Raw genomic sequence first — 22,712 nt, forward strand, 5'->3', positions numbered from 1 at the left:
CCAAAAAGGAGACAGGGAACTGGGCTTAAGCACCAATCAGCATATGCTTCCTGCTGTAGCTGTGATGTGGCCAGGTGCTTCTAGTTCCTGCAGTCATGACTCTCTGTCTCCTGGACCTGGGAACTGGAATCAAGTCTTTCTTTCTTGAGGGCTTTTTTTTTTTTTTTTGGTCAGGGTATGATATTAGAGTAATAGGGAAAGAAAGGAAGAAATTAAATCCCTCAAGAGCCAAGCCAATTTTTTATGCAGTTTCATGTTCTTTTCTTATTTTTTCAAAGATTTAAAAGAAACGATGTGCATCTACAGACACGGAGGTCAGATGAGGTCACTAGATTCCCCTGGAGCTGTGGGGATAGGTGGTCATAAACATAGATATGTCTTCTGTGAGGGCAGCAGGTGCTCTTAACCACCGAATCATCTGTGTCCTGGTTTTAAGTTTTCTAGAAAACTCTTATTTCTCTTTGGTTTATTCAAAGGCAGATGTTTTGAGGAGATCTTTAAGTACAACAACTAACTTAGGCTGGGTCAAGACAACCTCACCATTGAATCCAAGTCTTAATAATGTTTAAAAATAAGAGTACTAGAAAGAAATTAACATTTTAGACAGGATGCTTTATCTAAACTAAGAAACAAACAAAAGCCCAGGGCTTGCTTTATTTATTTATTTATTCATTTAATATTGGTATAACCCTTTGATTATAGAGGTTGGCAGTCAGAGATACATTTGCTCCTCCACCCGCCAGTTGCCTAAGACATGGGCATGCATAATTGGAATGCATGTACGGAAGGTGGGTAAGTCTGGGAAATGGGAAAGTGTTCACCTAAGGTAGACATGGGCGGTCATCTGTCTTGTTACAGAAGCACAAGCTTTTATTAAAATTATTTTAAAAAGGGAGGAATTGTGGAGGCCCAAAAATGTGAGCCTATTTCCACCTTGTCGAAAGGTCAGAGAGTTGAAACTTGCCTCTATTCCTTCAAGGTTGTGTTGCTACCTGGAGCAAAGGTCCCACCTAGATTTAGCTCAGTAAGTTCTGCTCATCAAGGTTATTGTCAACAGGTGTGGCTAATAGCCAGCCCTTATGTTTCAGAAATAGAGAAGTAGATGTGTTTCTACCTCAAACAAAAGTCTACAGATCTAACTAAGGTACCAGTTCCCTTAAGGAGATAACATTGAACTTCACCTAGGGAGTAGTTTGCCTACAGAATGTTTTGGTCTAGGGTATGAACCTGACTTGTTTTGTTCTAGCAACAGAATGTTTAACTATGGATGTGACCGTCAACTGGTCTATTCATTTCCTTGTATCATGTTAATGCACTTTTTTAAATTTTATTCCTACCTCTTAGCTATTGGAAATTAAATGTGGGAAAATTCAGTATTCACTGGAACTTCCTCCCAATAATAAAAAAAGAGAAAGAAAGAAAGAAAGAAAGAAAGAAAGAAAGAAAGAAAGAAAGAAAGAAAGAAAGAAATTGTTATCTGGTACCATTAACAAAACCAAACCCATCTCATGTACATGATGAACAAATTAATCTGAATAAATTCTGAATACCTCTTGAGTATGGTGCAAAACATCAAAAAGAGAGGGCAAGAGTCAAATATTTTCCTACCATAGAGAAACTCCCAGACCATCAGTGATCCTCTGAATGGAGATCTCAGCCTGTGGTTCCCTGCTCTCATTCATGATACCAAAAGAAGGCCAGGCAGATCTCAACAATTTATACATAAACAACTCTTTATTGTTCAAGAACTCTAAAAAGTCATTCTACTATATTTTCCTTGTGCTCCATTCACAAGTGTGTTTGACTCTGTGATGACTGCTGTAGCTAGCTTTTCTTATACTTGCAAATTCTGCTCTTTGACTTTGCTCTCCAAACACAGGAGACTGCGTTCTCAGCCTTGGAGACCCTGCCTTCTAGATCCAAAGAGGTCTTCTTCTAAGATTCTCCCTTCTCCTTGTTTTTCTGCTTTTAGCTTGCCTTTCTCCATTACCATCCTTGCTCATGTTCCCTGTATGCATGCACCATCACTATTTTCAATCTTAAAGTTATTTTAAACAATATCATATGTCTTATATGTTTCTAAATGTCAGTGCTAGGGGTTGAAGGGATTTCTCTGTGGAAAAGGAAAACTTACTATTCTTGCAGAGGACCCAAGTTCAGTTCCCAGCATCCATGATAACAACTCACAACCATCTACATCTACAGTTCCAGGGACTCTGAGTCCCTTTCCTGGCCTCTGAGAACACCGACATGCACATAGACTTACAGAGGTTAACACACACACACACACACACACACACACACACACACAAACTATAAAACGCAAATGCCACAACTAATTGCTATTTAGTGGGAGGATGCTTATAAAACTTAGGGAGGAACTATCTTTGCTTAGACAACTTTTTGATTAACTGCTGAAAAAATGCAAGCTGTAGTACAGAGACAATAGAAGCAGGGGTCCTGGAAAGACAGTCACAAGGACGGCCGAGTTGATGAGAAGGGTGTAGAAGAAAGGGAAAGTAAAGGCACAGATAGAGTGATATGAGTGAAATTTTATAGGAAGGAGGATGCCAGACATGATAGCTTTGTCTGTGTTGGTGCAATTGGCCTGCCGTTTATCTTACCTAGTTCCACACAGAGTCAGCAGTGGAGGTAAACTGAGTCAAGATTTTAGTCAACATAAAGCAACTAGCAGAGGATTGGTGTTGGTGGAGACCATCTCGTTGGGTCTCCTGTCCTTATGTGCACACTCTAGCGGCTGTATTAGTTTCCTGTGGCCACTGCAGAAGATTATTAGAAAGCCAACAGCTTAAAACTCCAGAAACCTGTTCTTTAAGAAACTGATTGGGTGCAGCAGTCTGCCAGCCTTCCTGAGGCTCCAGGAAAGAGTCTATTTCCTGCCTCTTTCAGCTTCTGGGGACTGAGGGCATACTTCAACTTGTTCCTACATTGCTCTAATCTGTCACACTGTCACGAAAACTCCTTGTTGGTGTCATATCTGCCTTTGCATTACACTTATATGGATACTTACTACTGGATGTAGGGTCTTCCAGGTAAAAATTAATGCTTTATTGTGAGAGCCAAAACTTGATTGCACATGCAGAAACCTTTTACCGAATAAGGTAGCAATTACTAGTTCTAATGGCTAGGACACTGTCACTTTTTATCCCCCTGGAATGACCTAGTCTATTTTGCTCTACTGTTTGCCTCCTTGCTCAAACACAGGTCTGCTACTTGTAAGGTGCATCAGATTTTCCCAAGAGTTTCAACCCATCCTATACTAATTCTAGGCCCCAAATCTCACCTAATGTCAACCTACCACAGTCACACATTTATCATCCAAATCAGGGATGAGGGTTATTTCAGTATTATTTTACAGAACAGAATGTCTTTTCATCTCCGGGCTTCCAAACTTACCAAACAAATTATCTATTTCCAACATAGAATAGAGAGGCAGATGCAGGAAAGTTGAGTCCATTCCAAAAAAAAACAGAGACGAGAAGAAAAGAACCACCAGTCTCAAAGATGTTTGACAATAGAAGGAAAGTTTCATTAAATCTGAGAATAATTCTGCTATTCATGAGTCTGTGAGTCTGTTGCTTGAGCCATTGGCACTACTGTTGCTCATGGCAGTGGTCTTGGGCTCTTGCTCTTCCCATTTAAAATGGTAGCATTTCTACTGATGCAACATCTTTAAAAACCTTTGGAACCCATAATACATGTCACAGGGATCTGCGCCAATAGACAAATACTAATATGCCGATCTTCCCTGCATAACCTCCTCTGTACTGGATAAACCTGGCTATGCAGAGATAGTTGAGGGCTCGCGGTTGACACACTGGTCTGTTCAGAAAAATTTTGTCTAGCCAAGAACTGGCCTTCATGTTAGGCATGCTTTTATAGTGATAAAATACATAATATTGTTTTGCTTGGACTGTCATAAGGGGCTAGCCTGGGAGCTTAATTCTCATAGTTCTTAAGACTGGAAGTCTCAATTTAGGATGCCTGCATGGCTAGGTTACAGTAAGAGTCATTTTCTAGTCTGCAGATGGCCGAGTTCTTGTTTTTTTTCTTTTTCACTGGGCAGAATGAGAGAGAGAGGAGAGAGAGGAGAGAGAGAGAGAGAGAGAGAGATCTAGTCTTTGTGTAAGGACACCAACTCCTCCTTGTATGATGCTGCCAGTATTATAACCTAATTACCTCCCACAGGCTCACCTTTAAATGCTGTCACTGAGGATTTCAATACACAAAATGTGGAGGGGCATACACATTTTGAATGTTATGTGCTCCAATCTGGATAGGCTAAGGATTCTGGATCATCAAGGATGATGATTTTGGGTTTGTCCTCAACTTGCCTCTTCTTTCCACAGTTGCTATTTTAGCAAGGAAAAGATAGGCTTCGCCTTCAGCATTATAGCTGGAAACTGACTCACCTAAAGAACCCAAGTTCAAGCTTCCCAACTGTGATTTCTTCACACCACACAGGCATAGCTAGATCCAATTTTCTGCCGCAATACAAGGGAAGTCACATTTGCTCCGGTTTCCAATCAGGATTTTTCACAGTTCCATCTAAGCCTGGAAGCAGCTTGAACATCTGTGTTTATATTCACATTCTCCTTGAAGAACTATATAAAGAGTATCTTGCCAAATAACACAATTGTCTTAGTGAGGGTTTCTATTACAGTGACGACACACCATGACCCAAAGCAACTTGTGGAGGAAAGGGTTTAATTTGCTCACAGGTCCATATCACAGCTCATATTCAGAGGCAGGGCAGGAACCTGGAGGCAGGAGTTGATGCAGAAACCATGGAGGAGTGCAGTGTAGCTCTCACTCCTTCATCATAACTTGCTCAGTCTGCATTCTTACGGCATCCAAGATCATCAACCCAGGGGTGGCACCAAGCACAATGGGCTGAGACTTACCATGTCAATAACTAATTTAAAAAAATGTCCTAGAGTCTGGCCTATAACCCAGTGTTATGTGGGCATTTTCACAGTTGAGATTCCCTTCTCTCAGAAGACTCTAGCATGCACCAAATTGACACAAACCTAGCCAGTACAGTAATAGGTATGAATTCAAGGGACTAAATTCCGACTTATTTTTGAGGGATCAACATTCAACTCAATGAAATTGGAATGGAAAAAATGTAGAACCTTTCCTCTTTTTTTTTTCCCACAGGGCTGGGCTTATGTTGGACTATGTTGGTAGATAAACATAAACCCTCAGGACAAAGACTAGGTTTGCAAACCCTTGTAGTAAAAAGTCAAGGTTACAAGTTCATTCCCTATTTCCTGCAGGACAGCACATGACATAGGCAGATGTTCACCAAGCATTCTCATACAAATGCTAGGAGACTAGCTGGAGCAGGCCAAGGGGCGCTATGTCAGCCCATTCATGCTGCCTGCTGAGCTGTGAATGGGGAACATTTTTCTCTGGTTCACAAATACTTGTTTGCATGCATCGTGTATTGGGCAATTACTCTATGTTCACATAAAGGAATCAGCATCACTTGGGTGATCAAACTTAAACATCTAAATATATCATCCAGGCTCAGGGAATGCTGTGGGCTTCACTCACAAGTCTTGACATGAAGCTGGAGTCCTCCGTGTGAGTGCATTTAGAGACGGACCATCAGGAAGTGACTCAAACTGAATAAGATCATCACAGTGGAACTCTAATCCAACATGAGCAGTGTCCTCTCAAGAAGAGGAAGCAACAACAGGGCTATCTCACTCGGCGCACACACACACACACACACACACACACACACACACACACACGAGGAAGGACTATGCAGAGACAATAAAAGAGATGTCCATCTGCAAGAGCCCCAAGCATTTCAGTAGTTGTCCCCAAAGCATTTAGAATGCTTTCCTCCATAACAATTAGGAAAGAGAGTTCTGCTAGTTCAGGTATTTTGTCCTCAGTTTTTGTCGTGCAGGGCTAGCAGATTAGAGAAGGGAAATATAATTTTATCAGAAAATTTGAATTTATTGCTTCAGGTTTCAAAGATTCTGTCCATATAGGCACATACATAAATATATTCCAGACGTTTTACATAATATTCAGGTTTTTATGAAAAATTCAAAGTGTGTGTCTGTGTCTGTGTGTGTGTGTGTGTTTATGCATGTTTAGGGGAGGTAGTGAGGATTAGGGAAGGAGAAAGAAAGAGGAGAGAAGCTGTATTAAGTCCTGAAGAATGGCTGCCTGCACTCAGGTCATTTCAAGGCCTTTTCCCATTTTAACCATTCGATCTTGAAAGGAAGAACCATCCCAAAAATCTTGCTCTAATTGTTTCTTGCATCCATTTACTGTGACTCGGTGCCGCCTAGCAACTCAATAGATTTTCTTCATTTCCAAAGGGTGCAGGAGGGTAAGCTGTATTTGGCAGACTCGCTGCCTCCTGACAGTGAACTGGAGACAATGAAATAATCTTACTGGCCCAAGAGTTATTGTGAGAACTCCTTGAAATCCCTTCACTGAAGTGATGGTCTATTTCCAACTTCTTCCTAAATGCCTTCTGTGTAAGAGAGAAGCCCCTTTCTTGTCTGGTCTCCCCACTACTTCTCCCTGCCTCATGTAGTTGGCAATTCAGGGCCTGTTACCTGACTTGCTTTTTACAAAGTAAGTGTCAACACCTCTTCAGGAAGTATATGGGCGAAACAATCAGGATTAAAATGAGCGCTGCTTGTTACATCTCGACCCACAAGTCTTTTTAAAAATAATTTTTCACATGATGTATTCTGATCACACCTTCCCCATCCCACACCTCCTCGGAGATCTTCCCTATCTCCCCTCTTACCATATTCCACACCCTTTCTTCCTCTACAATCTTTTTTTCTCCAATTTTGTTTTTTTTCAGATTGTACTATAATTACATTTCTTTCTTCCCTTTCCTGCAAATTCTCTTATATGTCTCTCCCTTTCTTCTTCAAATCTATGACCTCTATTTTCCACTAAATTTTATTTCATGCATGCGCGTGTGTGTGTGTGTGTGTGTGTATTTTTAGGAACATATTAGAAATATAGATAGATAGATAGATGATAGATAGATAGATAGACAGACAGACAGACAGATAGATGTACTGTTCAATCTGTATAATGTTAGCTGTGTGTTTTTAGGGCTGACTCTTTGGCACTTATAATCAGTTGATGTGCTCTATACTGGGAAAGACCACCCCTTCCTCTCCCAGCTTCCCTCAGTTTCCCAGAGTTCTTTGCGTAGAGTTGAGGCCTCATGTGCTTTTCTCCATCCACTTCCACATGCCTGTTGGTATCATCCTGGTCGAGATCGCGTTTGCATGCCCTTCCTGATCATCTGAGCCTTCCTTCATACACCTCTCTAGTGTCTCCTTCATGTGTCCTCAGTCCTCTCCAATGGTGTCCCGTGAAGTACCTTACCTCCCAGCTGCCTGCTCAGTTTGTCTTTACCTCTAGATTGGCAGTTCTCAACCTGCTCAAAGCTGCTACCCTTTAATGCAGGTCCTCATGTTTTGGTGACCCCCCAAGCATAAGATCATTCTTGTGATGCTTCATAACTGTAATTTTGCTACTGTTATGAATCGTAATGTAAATATCCATGTTAATGGATGGTCTTAGGCTACTCCTCTGAAAGGGTCATTTGACAGTCCCCCGCCCCGCCCCAGAGGTCGAAACCCACTGTTTGAGAACCACTGTCCTAGAGTCTCTTTTCCCACCTACATAGCAGACACACTGACTCCCCTGCACATCTGACCTCAATCTGTCCCTTCCTGGCTATGGGCTTTCTTCCAGAGGGTTGTGCAGCTACTCTCTCAGCCTCCCAGCTACTCCAGCTACTCTCACAGCCTCCCAGCTACTCCAGCTACTCTCACAGCCTCCCAGCTACTCCAGCTACTCTCAAACACCAACCTCTCCCCTCACCACTTGTGGTAGACAGACGGCAGCAGAATTCCCTCCTCCAGTGATCCCCATCTCCTGACACGCACGCCTTTGGGTGAAAGTAGGACCCTCAACTTTATATAATGCATGCAAAGATTGGAAGCAAAGACAGAAGCAAATGTCATCCTCCTGCCATCAACGCAAGGAAGAGAAAGGCAGTATTTTACAGACAGAATATCAAATGAGACCTACCTTCACCCAACACCCAACACCAAGACTATAGCCTTCTACAAAAGGCTGTAAAGGCTCCAATGAAGCCATGTCCAGACTCGGGACCCTCAGGAACTCAGAAAAGTACTCATTAGTATGAGTGTGGCAATTTGTCATGCTATAATAAATAACTAATACAGAATCTATACACAACAACATATTGCTCCCGTTTACACCCAGCATTCTTTGTCTCCATTATGTTTTTATCTATTTATTCATAATCAAGTATAATTCCCATATCATATGCTTTAATTGTCTGCCCAACACATTAAAATGTGTAAGGGGAAACAGTATTTTTTCAGGGTTTGAAGCTTCTAAAATTTGAGGAAGGGAAGTTCTTCAAAGAAATAAAATAATTTTGAGAGACAAATTTATAGATAAAATATTTATTTGGAATGCAGAAAGAAGCCCCAGGAACATTTTTTTTTAACACTGACAACAAAATATTGATCCCCTAACCACATCTACAGTAATCTTTTCCCAACAGCTTTTGCTTGCACATTTTTATCACCTCTTCAAATGACAGTTTTTATAAAGTAATTATCTATAGGCAACAACATGACTAATTTCTTTCTTTTAGGATGGTGAAATTATACCAGCTAAGTATATTCCCTTCCTCTGCACACTTTATTTTAATGTCATGTAAATTCCTGGGATTGTTTTCCAATCATATAGTAGTCAGGACATTACAATGCATGTTAAGTTTTCTTTTACAGGGATTAATCCAGAACTCTGGATTACAAAATTTAATAATTAGCTTGCAGTTGAGGTCTTTGTTATTGAAATATGATGGAAGAGAGACAATAATCTTAGCTTTTCCGTGTTTAATAAAAATATCAGATTGTGTGAGTATATGGGGGCAGGGCCTGTACAGAGATTATTATTATTATTATTAATATTATTATTATTAATATAATATTATATTATCTTATTATTATTATTCTTATTATTCTTAATTATTATTAAGAGTTAATTATTCTTAAACTTAATCTCTGCATGTTTTATACTTAGCACGCTTTGTCCATAAGAGTAGGGACCATGTTTATTTTATTAGCTGCCATATGGCTCAGTACTTAGAGACTATTAGTAGTACCTGTTGAAGGAACAAAAACCAACTAACCTCTAAACAATGAATTACTTATATAATAGTTGATGCACAACAAACATCTGTTTGATAAAGAAATGACTTAGAGTTCTGGCTGGTTCAAAGCAAGAGCTGGGAATGTAGGCTGTGGATGGACGGATTAATGGATACATGAATGACTACATGTTACATATTATTCTGTACAAATTGAATTTATACGTTCATGCAAATATACATAGTTTCTTATGTATATTTCTGTGTAACATCTCACTTTTCTTATTATGTCGTTGTAAAGGAATCCTAAAAGGATTGTTCACATTTTATAGTGGTAGGATAGCAGAATTATGACAAAGGCAAAGTTAATTATTCTTTTAAGGTTGTAAAAAGTCCTCTGGCGGAACAGGGGCAATAGTATACTGTGGTATCGAAGAACTTGGCCTCTGAGGTGTGAGCAGCCCTGTGGTCAAGCTTCTCAGCCTACGACATCTGCTGTTCTCTCGTCATAAAATCAGTCAATATGTGTTTCTCCCATACATCAGACAATGCACGAGAAACTCTCCACCAAGTGCCCAGCCTGTGATGGGCACATAGAAAAGCCGGCCTTTTTTCATTTCCATTTTTAGTATCATTGTACTTGCTTGAGACTAGCACACTTCCTGGGAACTTTCACAAACCGCACCACTTTAGGGACACGCCCACTGCCACCACAGATGAAAGAGCATTTCCTGAACAAATTTCCATTTAATTTTCTAAAACTGCTGCATCATGAGTAGTCAGATGACAGACGGCTACATTTTGCTGACACACAGAAAAGGCACACCATAAAACCCAAGAAAACAGTGTCAGTTCATGGACCCTCCCAGGAAACCACACAGACTGGAAGTGAGGGGTGCAGACCCTACTATGGAATTAAGCTAACAGCCTTCAACTCTAAGGGCAGCTAATCATTACCCAGAATATAGGTGGGTACGGGAAATGGTCATAGGTCACGTAAGATCTGCACACACACAACCACAGGAAATCTGGTTTTAGTAGCATTGTCTTTACTATGAAAAGGATCACAAAGCAGGTAGAAGGTAGCCTCTGCTGACAAAAACAACCAGGTTCAACATTTGCAGTCCTTTGCAGATGAGCACAGAGCATGGATACTGAGCTCTGTAATGTTACAGATACAGACACACAAAAAATATACAAGTCGAATGCAAAAAACAAATGGAACCTTCAACTTCTCAAGACTGCAGCAGCATAACCTGACCTTGGTTTTCATGAAGAAAGAAAAATGCATTGGGAGAATGGACTATACAGTGACCTTAGCATTTGGGAGAGAGAGGCTGCTTCCAGCTCCCCAGTGTCTGACACCCAAGCGACATATGGCAGGCATGCCATTATTTTAATGTTCCCCTAAGTAAACAAATGATAATAAAAATAAGGGAATACCAGTTTATAGATTTACAATATACAAAATGTTCTCCCCTTTATAATAATTACACTTAATGTGAACCAACATCCATAGAAAATAATTGTGAACAGACAAAGTAGAAAATAATTCACTTCCGATTGTTCTGAAGCCACCTAGAAAAATGACGGCATGTGACCTGCTCTTCATAACTTCAGCTCTATGCGGCCATGAGCAGGAAACGCTCTCAATACAGGCTTGTTTTCCTCAGTGGTTTCCCCTAAGGGGCCATTTGGTAATGTCTGATATATTTTTGATTGTCACACTGGGGTGTTCTATCTAATGGGTGGAGGCCAGACACACTGCTCAGCAATCCTGTCCTGCCCGGTCCATCCTCCTCCCCTGGTCTAGAAGAATTACCAAGGTCCTGATGTCAACAATGCTGATGTCTGAACTGTAGTCTAAACAGTGAGCGGTCTCGTAAGCAACATTAAGCTGTTTAAGATCCTGTGGTGAAATATTTTGATACTCTTCCATCAGGAGGCAGGGTCTCATTCCCCTCCCTCTGATGCAAAGCGAGATTTGCTCATTGCTGGGCAAAGAGATACAGTGATGTGATTTCTAAGTCAAAGACAGAGACAGCCGTGAATTTCTCCCAGCATCTCCTTAAAATTTTGATTAATTTTAATTATGTGTCCAGTGTGTGTCTGGGTACGTTTGTAGACAGTGGTGTAGGTGTCCTTGGAGATCAGAGGTATCAAAAGTCTCCTTGGATCTGGAGTCGTATGTGGTTGTGAGCCCGTGAGCCAGCCTACATAGTGACTGGGAGTGGAACTCAGGTCCTTGCTATGAGCAGAATGTGGTCAACACCACCAAGCCATGTCCCCCAACTTCTTTCCTGGTAACATTTTAAAGATACTTGCCTTTGGAGGCCAAATTACCACCAGGAAGTCAGGTTATGCAGTAGGTGCCCTGTGATAGAGACTAAAGGATGTGCCACAGAAAGGGGATGCCTTGCCATGAGACTAATAGATACACCACAGAAAGGGAACGTTACCTGTCCCCTGACAGCAGTCAATGGCCAGAAACCCCAGTCAGGACACTCCTGACAATCCCAACATAAGAAACTCTGAGACATAATAAAAGATGCTCAAGACACTGGCTTGGGGTGGCTGCTCAGTCATAGCTAACCAGTGTCAGCTACAGACTGTGGGTCATAGTGAATTGCTGTGGCAAGCAGAATGTCTTCCTTCCCTGCTTAAAGTTTCTGACACATGAAAGCGCCAAGGGTCCTCTTCAAGGGAAAACTGACGGACTGTGTGTAACAACGACACAGACAAAAGCGGGGTTTTCAAGAAAATATTCAGAGTGACCCAACGGCATTTTGAAAATACATACAGAACACGAAATTTGGATTTCATTTCAAATTTCAAGTATAAAAATGAGGCAGGGGCGTGCCGAACTTGATGAGCTCTTGAGATTTCTTCTGAGTTGTCAGAGGGCCCAACCCCTAAGTTCTTTGACCTGAATCTATAGCTATTTTCACAAGCAATACATTCCAAAGTCGTAACATGAAAGCAGTGATTCCTTGTGAATAAAGAGGACGAGTGTATCACTTCATATCTGACAGATTCCAAAAAGTAAATGAAAAATATAGTGTTGGGGAAGTTGGTCAGTTTCTACATTGTAGAACAATAGTGTTGAATATGTGACAATAGCTAACACATATACACACAAACACGCACGTTTGCCATCTCTGGCATTGCAATGCTGCTTTGGGAAATCATCCAAAAAGGAAACAGGAGAAAAAAAATCTTCTTGTATAGCTTCATTATATACAACGGGGGATGGGGGAAATCCCACAGGATACAACCTAAATATCCAACAATGGTACAATAGCTACCCAGGGGAAGGCAGGATACATTGATTCATGCCTGAAGAAAGACTGCTGAACATACAGATTCTCTCCGTAAGGCTGCTACGGCTCTTTCGCACTTAGCAGCATTCAATGGAACTCCAGTACTGCATCTGGAGGCAGTACTAAACAACAAAGTCAGCTAAAAGCCAAAGATACATACATATATACATACATTCCTACATAGCACATTCATATACACATGCATACATAATACACACATGCATATACATACATACATAACACCTGCATGCACATACATGCATGCATGCATGAAAGAAATAGTTACTAGAGTGTGAATACTTGGGTATGCCAGGAAAGCTGAGGCAGGAGGGCAGAACATCATTTAGGAAAATGTGCTTTAGGCAAATCCAAAGTCTTGCTGCTGTGTTCCTGTCCTACCAGAAAACTCTTCTGCTATTGTTTTTGGGGTTCTGAACATAGTAACACACTCTCTTACATAGCTTCTTTCAAATATCAGATTCCTACAATGAGCCATGATCCAAATAATAAATGGAAATTTTAGAAAGAAACAACTTAAAAGTCTTGATGTGCACACTAGTCTAAGTAGCCAGGTGAGATCTTCTTCTCCATGCTCCTGGAACATGAATCGTCCCTCTTACAATCATATCCAAGCCAACTGCCTATTAGTCACTCAGTAGTCATCTCTAATCTATCATGGTTTTTATAGAGACCTTGTTCAGGATGTCCTTATATGGTCGCCTCATGTCCTATCACAATGTCTGTGTTAGTCATTTCACCATATAAATAAGGTATGGCATCATCACAAAGGAAAAGCTGTGATGATACTATATATTTTTGAGGAATACCACATTCACACAACGTTATTAGAGCACATTTATAATTGTTCCATTTTATGATTAGGTACTTTTATTGAATAATTAGCATTTTCTGTGCCCTTCTTCTTCTTCTTCTTCTTCTTCTTCTTCTTCTTCTTCTTCTTCTTCTTCTTCTTCTTCTTCTTCTTCTTCTTTTGCAAGAAGAAAGTATGACATAACCCATGATGGTCTCAATATATCATTCAGACCAGGGAAACTCTGGATTCTCTATCTTCCTGGGTGTTAGAGTTGCAGGTATGCATGATTGTACCCAGACAATTGTATTTAATTTATAAATAAAACCATGATATATATGTATGTATAGGGGAAATGGTGCATAAAGCATTGTGTAATATCCATAGTTTCAGACATCCCTTGGAGGTACTGAAATATAACCCCTAAGGATGACAGATAACACGGTACACACACATTAGTGACTAGGCAAATTTGCAAATAAAAACTTGTAAGAAATAAAAATTCAATGTTATATGTTACCTAATTCTAGCAAAATGAGAAACAAAAGAAAAATGATGAGGATGAAAAAATATTTTAAATCATGCTGGTTGAGAAATTTCATGAGGAAAATAAGGACGACTATAGAACTAAGACCCCAAATTACTGAAATGGAGATAAATATGACATGCAAATAATAAGTGAAACTAAAAATTGCTTCTCTGAGAGCATTTATAAATTTCATAATCTCTTCATGAGAATGATCGAGAATAGGAGTGACAATGACTTGTTACTCTAAATTTTACACTAATTAAAAGCTAAGGTTATTAAAATCATTTTGTGTTCACTTGAAATTTTAAATGAAAAATTATAAATAATAATAACTTGTAAATTTAAGGCAAACTGTTCATCTGTTTGGATTTAGCCCTACAACTCAGCTCTGGGGCCTTCATGTTTCTGTGCCTGGCTTCTGCAGCTCAACTTAATCCTAATGTTTGATTCAATCCTGTGGCCATGTAGCTGGGTTCTACAGCAGCATCTCCAGTGTTTCTCCAAATGGGTTCATTACCTAACTTCCTATTTGCATATCTACTAGCCATTTGTCTCTGAAATTGCAAGGCATCCTTGAATTGTGATGAAGTATCTTTAGTCATGCTCTGTAACTTACATTTATACATATATAGATATAATAACTGTGTAGTATGAGATGTTGTGGTGATTTGAATGAGAATACCCACCATAGGATCATACATTTAAAAGCTTGGTCCCTACTGGTGGAATTGTTTGGGAAGGATTAGGAGGTGTGGCCTTGGAGAAGGTGTGTCACTGCAGGTGGGTTTTGAGATTTCAAAGGCTCATGCCATTCCCAAAAGATATAAGCTCTCACCTACTGCTTCTGCCTGCTGCTGTGCTCCCTGCCGTGACGGTAGTGAGCTCACCCCCTGAAACTATAAGCCTTCAATAAACTCCTTCTTCTGTAAGCTGCCTTGATCATGATATGCTGACACAGCAAATTAAAAGTAACTAAAACATTTGAGAGTTCAAGTAAATAACTGAAATTCCAAAAAAAAATATTGGAATAATAGTTTTAAAAGAAGCAAAAACCTGTGTTTGGTAATAGCCAACTATCCGGATGACTCAGCAAACTACAGCCAACAAAACTGATAGACTTTGTAAATTTATTGTTACTTAATGAGAAGGCAAAAACTACAGGGCAAAAAGATAAATATTAAACATGCTAAAACTAATTCAAATATCTAAACTGTTGTTTAAATCTACACTGTAAAAATGTAAGGAGAATTTTCCTAGGGCTTCCTATCAGAATATCAAAAAGGGGGCTTGTGGCATGGCTCAGCTGTTAAGAATACACGCTGTTCTTCTGAAGGACTTGAGTTCAATTTCCATACTTGCATAGAGTGGCTCACAGTTCTAATTCCAGGGGATTGAACACTCTTTACTGGCCCATATGTATGCACACACACACACACACACACACATGAGAGAGAGAGAGAGAGAGAGAGAGAGAGAGAGAGAGAGAGAGAACCAAATATCTTTTTAAAATATGAAAAAAAATACAAGCTAAATCTAAACAATTTTTTCTAAACCTTGTGGAATATATGTACATGTCATGTATCTCCAGGTGTGTGTGGCACAGTGAGAACGTGGCAGTCAGAGGACAACGTTCAGAGACGGCTTTCTCCTTTCTCCTGCAGATGCAGGGTCTACCTGACCATTTCCGCTGCTCTCTGTACTCCAGGCTAACCGGTCTGAAAGCTCCCAGGAAACTCTCACTTCCACCGACCGTTTCCCAGCAGGAGTGCTGGAATCACAGATGCGATCCACTACATCTGGTTTTCCATGGGTTCTGGAGATGGAACCCAAACCATCCTTGTGTAGCAAGTGAGGCATCTTGTGAGCTCACAGAAAATTTGTGAGAGACTCAAAAAAGAGGAAATGGTTTCAATTTTATGGTAATAGCTCAGTCTTGACATCAGAATCCAAAAGAAGAGTACATAAAAATCAAATCAGAAGCTAATCTTAATCATGAACATGAATGCAAAAGTGAATCCAAGAACCCATTACAAATGTTGATCAAGCTAGACACAGGCCACTAATACAAGGCTTTCATATCTGAAAAGCAATAATTTGCCATGTTAATGGATTATAGAAGAAAATTTACGTGATTCTTAAGATGCGAAAAATATATAAAATTAACTCAGTTGTCAATTTAAACTATATCTTGACCAAGTAACAGAGAAGGAGAAGCATATGATGAAGGAGTATCTACGAACAGCCCGCAGTAAACACTGCACTAAACACTGAGACAAGAAATCGCAGTCCCCTCTTGCCTCTTCTTTTCAAGAGTCAACAAAACATTTGTTACTGTATTCAGGGTCCTGTTCAGCTCAGTGTGACAAGGAAGGATTAGAAAATTAAAAAAAAAAACAGAAAACTCTTTGAGAAAGAATAATGTGTATGATAATGAATGATAATGAATGAACAACTAAAATCAAAGAAGATTAAAAGATTTTGAACTGATGAATAAAATAACTAATAAATTTGTGTGTGTGTGTGTGTGTGTGTGTGTGTGTTCATGCATCCTGTCAAATATTTGGAGGGTATGGAAGAACTCGCTCAGGAGGAAATTCTCCTACCACCCTGTTGGATCCTGGGATAGAATTCAGGTCCTCAGATCTGTCCACAATATGCAGTAATGATACATAAATTGCATTTCAATGCATCAAAACCTCAATTTCATTTGGAAAACCATTTTAAGAAATCATTGCTTATAATAATATCAAACAACATCACACCCCTAGCAAAAGTCTACCATATACTGAGAGTTCCCTGTACAGAAAACTAGAGATCATTGCTGAAAAGGTGAAAGACCTAAGGGAATGAAGAGTTTATTAGAATGGTGGCTTGAAGAACTCATTATTTGAAAATATGTCAGTTACCCAAAAATTAATTTACAGACTCATTATGGTTAATTATTCAAGAATGCATTGGTATTAAAAAGCTAATTCCAACTTTTATATTAAAAATTTGAGTTCAAGACACTCCTGAAAAAGAAATAGGTAGGGAAAATGTCCTATGGAGCTCCTGTTCACATGCACTAATAAGACAGAGCAGTCCTGGGACACAGTGGAGAAGCATGTGCTAGAGGAGAGCATACACACTGCCTGTATGGGATAAAGGAGGAGCTGTAGAATGAACTCTTCATTCAACAAATGCTGCTAAGATTATTGGTTGTCTGTATGAAGAAATATGGGTTTTGACTTCTACTTCTCTCATTCCCAAAAATCCACTGCAGGAAAATGTAGGTCTAGATGAAAATACAAAATAAATACTGTTTTAGGGAACGTAGGGCAATATCTTTATGAGCTTGAGTTGGGGGACTTTCCTTGAAGTTATACTTAAAGTAGAATGAAAGCAACGACCACAAAATCCAAGTTCCACTACATTCCCACTAAGAGCATCATCAATACACATTAAGAAATAAAATGGAGTGGAAGGCTGTCTTTGGATCACACATAACCAGCTGCTAATCAACACGAAGTTGGACAACTCTACTGTGATTCTTATATCCACTTGTGTTTCCCAAGCAGAATGTTAACCATGACCAGTGATGGTGCTCAGCAGGTTAAGACACTTGGTGCTAAGTGTGGCGACCTGAATTCCACCCCCTGAAGCCACAGGGTGGAAGGAGGGAACTGACCCTATGAGTTGTCCTCTGAGCTCCACATGTGTGCCAATGAGTGTCCTCCTCCACTTAATGAATAAATGCAAAAGTAATATTTAAAATAATCAAGAAAAACATTCTTGATACAGAGGAGAAAGGAGGAGGCTTGTTTTTTCAGAGCTCACAGTTGATCAGAGCAAATAGCAGGTGACAGCTACCGAAAGGGTTCACATGAGAAGTGACACTATATTGCACGAGCAATGGGTGCATCCCATCCCATTCCTGGGGCACATGTACTTCAGTGAAACAGAATTCAATGATTCACAAAACAGGAACTCATAGATTGAGTACATCTGGACAGGAGGCCATGAACCAAAAAAAGAAATTATAGGGCTATATGTTGACCAAAGGCTAATAGTGCCATAAGGCCTCAACCCTCTTCCAAACAATAAGCAGAAATAATATTGCAATGATTCTATTACAGCCTGATTATTTGGGGTCAATATTAAGCATTGTTGTAATGAAGGAATTTCTTAATTACTATGTGTTCATAGATCATTTTCAATTCTGTATTGTATTTTCATTAGGCCTATATATTATACGTTTCCCCTAAAAGATAAAATAAAGATCATCTAAGAGTCTTATAATTTTCAGTTTTCCTTTTGCTCGTCAGCCCCGAAGAACATTAACAAATACCTAGAAAACCAAACCAGTTAATGTAAAATATCTGCTTCAAACACCCAGCTCTCACAGTGAGATTTAGAAAGGTTATAAAATCCAAGACAGCTCCCATTGTACCGAGAATGGAAGAAACTGTGGGCTAAAGGAACTGAATGTAACTGGGAGACAATTTGGAATAGAGCTGTCTGGCTGCTCTGGCCAGAATCCAGCTTGTATTCTGTCTGCACAGCTACATGGTATCCATGGAAATGAGCTCAGGCCCGCACAAAGACAAACAAAGGCCACCTTTCGATGAATGACAGCTGCCAGTGTCCAAGGTGGCCATTGGAGCAGTGGCCTTCCTCATGCTTTTTAACAAACAATGAAATTATCTCAGACATAGACAACACAGTCTCTACTGTCCTTCTGTTTGCTGTGCACTGGGTCAACATCCACCTCATTTTTTATACAGAAAGCTGCTTCATAAAGACTCTCTGCATTCACTTTAAACTGATAAGAGCAAGAATTGCAGTTGTAGGTTTTGAGGGAAGGCAGGAGTCTTTGCCTATAATTCTAGTTTCTTCTAACTGCTTGGGCAGTGAACATAGACAAAGCTTCAAGAGAAACTACAACATATTTCAAATTATTTGCTGCCGCAGTAGTCTGTGAGCTGTAAAGGTTTGGAAAAGTCTGCAATTTAAGTTCATACAGCATAATGAATATAACTTTTCTGTACATGAATCAGCAGGCCTAGACTGGTCAAAAATGGAATAGAGCAATTTGCAATAATTATAACTCTAATAATATTAAGAATAGAGCAAAGTTCCTGTTTCATAAGCATGAGGATCTAATTTGGGGTTCCCAGCATCCATGTAAAGGTAGCTGGGCACGGCGGTGAATGTCTATAACCCCATCACATAGGTGAAAATGAGAGCAGAGACAAGTAGATCCTGGGAAGATGCTGACTATCCAGCCTGGATGTAACAGCAAGCTCCAGATTCAGGAGAAATCTTGTTTCAATGCATCAACCAAAAGAGAGAGAGAGAGAGAGAGAGAGAGAGAGAGAGAGAGAGAGAGAGAGAGAGAGAGAGAGAGAGAGCTCAACAGTAGAAGACACTCAACATAGACACCTGGCTTTCACACATGTACACATGGGCAAGCACATACATATTTGCACATGAACACACATATGCAAACCACATACAACTTGCCTCTTTTAGCATTCCTTCCATCAATAAATGGCTGGACATTGTGTGTTACATATCATCATTCTATGAATCTGCTTTATTCCCATGACAGAATTAAGTCCACCACCAAATCCTGTCTCATCTTTTTCCTTCATAGCATTTACATTTTACTTTACTTTCTTTTCCTTCTGCTATTCTCTCGGATCTTTTTTTTTTTATCACTCTCTCTCTCCAGTTGTGGTAAACTAACACTAAAACTGGTCCTCTCCCAGACATTCCTGGCATCTTCTACCTAGTGTCTATCCTTTATCCTCCTCCTGGTTACTAGCGTGCTCTGGCAATGAGCAAATCTGAGCATATCACTTCACTTCCTTGCTCAGGTAACCTCAAAGCTTTCTCCCACGCTCCAGATATGACTCTGGCTCCAGCGTAGTTGAAGAGTCTTAAGGCCAGATGACCACTGACCTCTTGCCTTTCATCTCTGCTTTGTGACCCGCTTCCATTGTGTCAGGGCTTCTCTCAGACCTTGGAATTAAACTCAGGTTCTCTTTCTAGTAATCTTGCTGTCTCTCTCATCTTGCCATCCATGTAAAGTGATGGACTGGACCCCACAACCTCGACAGTCCTCCGCAGAAGATCTAAACACTAATGGCTCCTTTCTGTTCCTATGAAGGCTCCCCTGGAACCTTAAAATACTAGTGTCACAGTGCTATTTCTTTTCTCTTAACCTCAACATTTTGTTTGGTGTCGCTCATTAACCGTATGAAAACATCCTTATTTTTATGCCATAAAATGCATAACAATTGTCCGTTAGCTAAAAACATAACTAAGTTTTAAATTCTATAAATTTTTGAAGATGTTGAGTCGAATTTCCTTTTGATGATTTCGAAACTCAGAGACCATGCCAGGCACCAACTGTCTCTCAGTCTTTGTATGATGCTGCCCCTGGTATATTTGGTTTCATCTCTCAGTTAACTGGCTTGCATTGTTGTTGCAAGATGGTTGAAATGTCTCTGATCCTCACATCTGAGTCTGACAAAATCATATTGTCTGAAGCATGAAGATTCTTTTCCCAGAAGTCACCTAGTACAGTGGTTCTCAACCTGTGGGTCGTGACCCCTTTGGGTATATTTATAAGGTTTGAAATGTGTACAGAAGTGGTGTGCTTGGGTGTTCTTATGTGTAGGATTGGGCAGTATAGAAAAAAACTACCTGGATAGGGAAACTATGGCCAGATGGTAGAGGACTTTTATGAATGCCAAGACATTTGGACTTTACCCTATATCAGATGTGGCGGGAAACATCAAGTGTTTAAAGTAAGGGTGTAGATTATTAGACCCAGATAAGTGTCTCACAAAGATAGCATTGTGACAAAGAGAACTATAAACTGGAAGGTCAAGAAACAACATGGACAAGCCAGTTTCCAAGTTCCAGATGTTCTCACATAAGAAGATGAGAGTTTGAACTAGTGGTGGCAGAAGTTACATCAATTGGAAGGAAAAACTGGTAAGGTCTAGCCTGTGAGTGTCATACTGAATGCCTTGGAAACACATTCCCGGGCTCCTTGCTGTCATGGCAGACTGGCGGTAACCCACCGTGAACTGTGAAGGAGAGATCCTTGGAGATGGGTAAAGTGGCTTCAGCTTAGGGAATATTGAGTCTGACGTGTTAATAGGACACAGAGGTGTGGAAATGTGGCAGTTTTGAACTCGGGAGATGAGTGAGGCTGGATAGATCCTGGGAGTCCGGAAGCATGTTTACAATGAAGACAGGGATCCAGGAGGGAGCTCTGCAAACACCATCCAGCAATAGGTAGAAAGTGAGCCTCTGAAGGAGGTGAGATGAAGTGAAAGAGAGGAGAGGAGAAAAAGAGAACAGAAGCCAGGGTTGAGAGCATTTCATGAGGAAATCAAAAGTTAAAAGGAAACCCACTAAAGAATGTGTGATTTCTTCATTCATGTTAAGGTTACAGCTGATTTCCTCTCTGGGTGTGTACTTCATTTACAGACTATGTGTCTTGTGATCTCTCTTTTCCATTCTCAGCCTGCCCATGAACAATGAAAAGTGATAAATATAGAACAAAGCCGAGCAATTGTTCCCCTTACCCATTTGTGAGAAGGGTTATGAAAAATAAATTTGAATCTAAGTGTTAAAAAGAGATCAAAGATGAACTTACTTCTAATGTGGTCTGTCCGTGTGCTGTAGAGGTTGTAAGAAATAGAAGCACACATTCATGCATGCCGCCACATTTCTAGCTTCTGTATATATTTGCATCACAATTGTGCATACCCCTGATCTATAAAGAGTAATATATGTGTCTGTGTAGTGCTAAGTAATGTTGAAAATGTTTACATAGCTAGGGCAAAATAAAAATTTAAAGTACTGGTGGCCAGGTCTAGAACCTTTCACCAAATGTCAACCTTAGACACCCAAAACATTGACAATCATGCTACCTGCCTAAGGATCTCAACTGCTTTCTCAAATAGCAAGATTTTATTATGTGATTTCATTTAATTAGATGATTAAAATAGAGAGAAAATGTGTTCCTTGAGAATACGAATAGAGGAAATAAAGGAAGGAACAAACACCTGGAGTGGTTTTTACAGATGTCATATAAGCCCCACCTGCTTGCGGATACTGAGTCATCCTTGTTAACTGACTACAGAAGAAAACCCAGGTACCTGACTTCGTGCCTTTAGGCAACACATTCCATCAAGGTCCTTCTCAGGGCTCCTCCCAGAACAAGCCTCAACTTTTCACCATTAGAAAACGATGCTGTGCTTCAGAGGCCTCTCCGAATAATGGCAACAATTAAAGAGGGGAGATGAAAAGCCTGGGTTTGTGTTTCTAGAACCTCTCAGAAGAGCCCCAGAGAGGGAATTCCAGGATCCAATGCAACTGTCTTAAACCCCTAGATTAGAGTTGATGCTCCCTTCCATCAGTTGTGTGTCCCTAGGACAGAGCACATTTGAAGCCTGGGGCACAAGGTAGCATCCTAACGCCTAATGGTGCCCTGTATCTGCAAGAGTGTCTGGGCGGCTGCATAGTTCTCTCTTCTCTTGGACACACTGGAAATGCCACAAGGCTAACCTGGACTAGTTTTCCTTCATCTCAAAGACAGATTCGCCCCAGAAAAGCACAGTTTAGAGAATGTTTTCCTTTGTAATAAGTCATTGACAACTAGTGACCATTACGTTGCTCTGTTAGCTGTTTAGAGTCCACATACAATTGCTTCCTTTTCCCCTCAACTACCATAAAAGCCTTCATCTTAGACTCACCGCAGGCTGTGGTTAAAGGTGGAAATTCTCCTGAGTCTCCCAGAGGCTTAACTGGCTCCCCAGCCCTCTTCCCTCACTTAAGGCA

General features: G+C 40.2%; 1 protein-coding gene across 1 annotated transcript in view; it reads right to left on the reverse strand.

Moving 5' to 3' along the window:
• The window catches only part of Itga2 (integrin subunit alpha 2), a 104,682-nt gene that overhangs the window by 80,983 nt on the left and 987 nt on the right, over window positions 1–22,712 (reverse strand). The gene's annotated exons all lie outside the window — the stretch shown is intronic.

Source organism: Myodes glareolus, chromosome 15 (genome assembly GCF_982192425.1).
Source record: "Myodes glareolus chromosome 15, mMyoGla1.1, whole genome shotgun sequence".
Classification (NCBI taxonomy): domain Eukaryota; kingdom Metazoa; phylum Chordata; class Mammalia; order Rodentia; family Cricetidae; genus Myodes; species Myodes glareolus.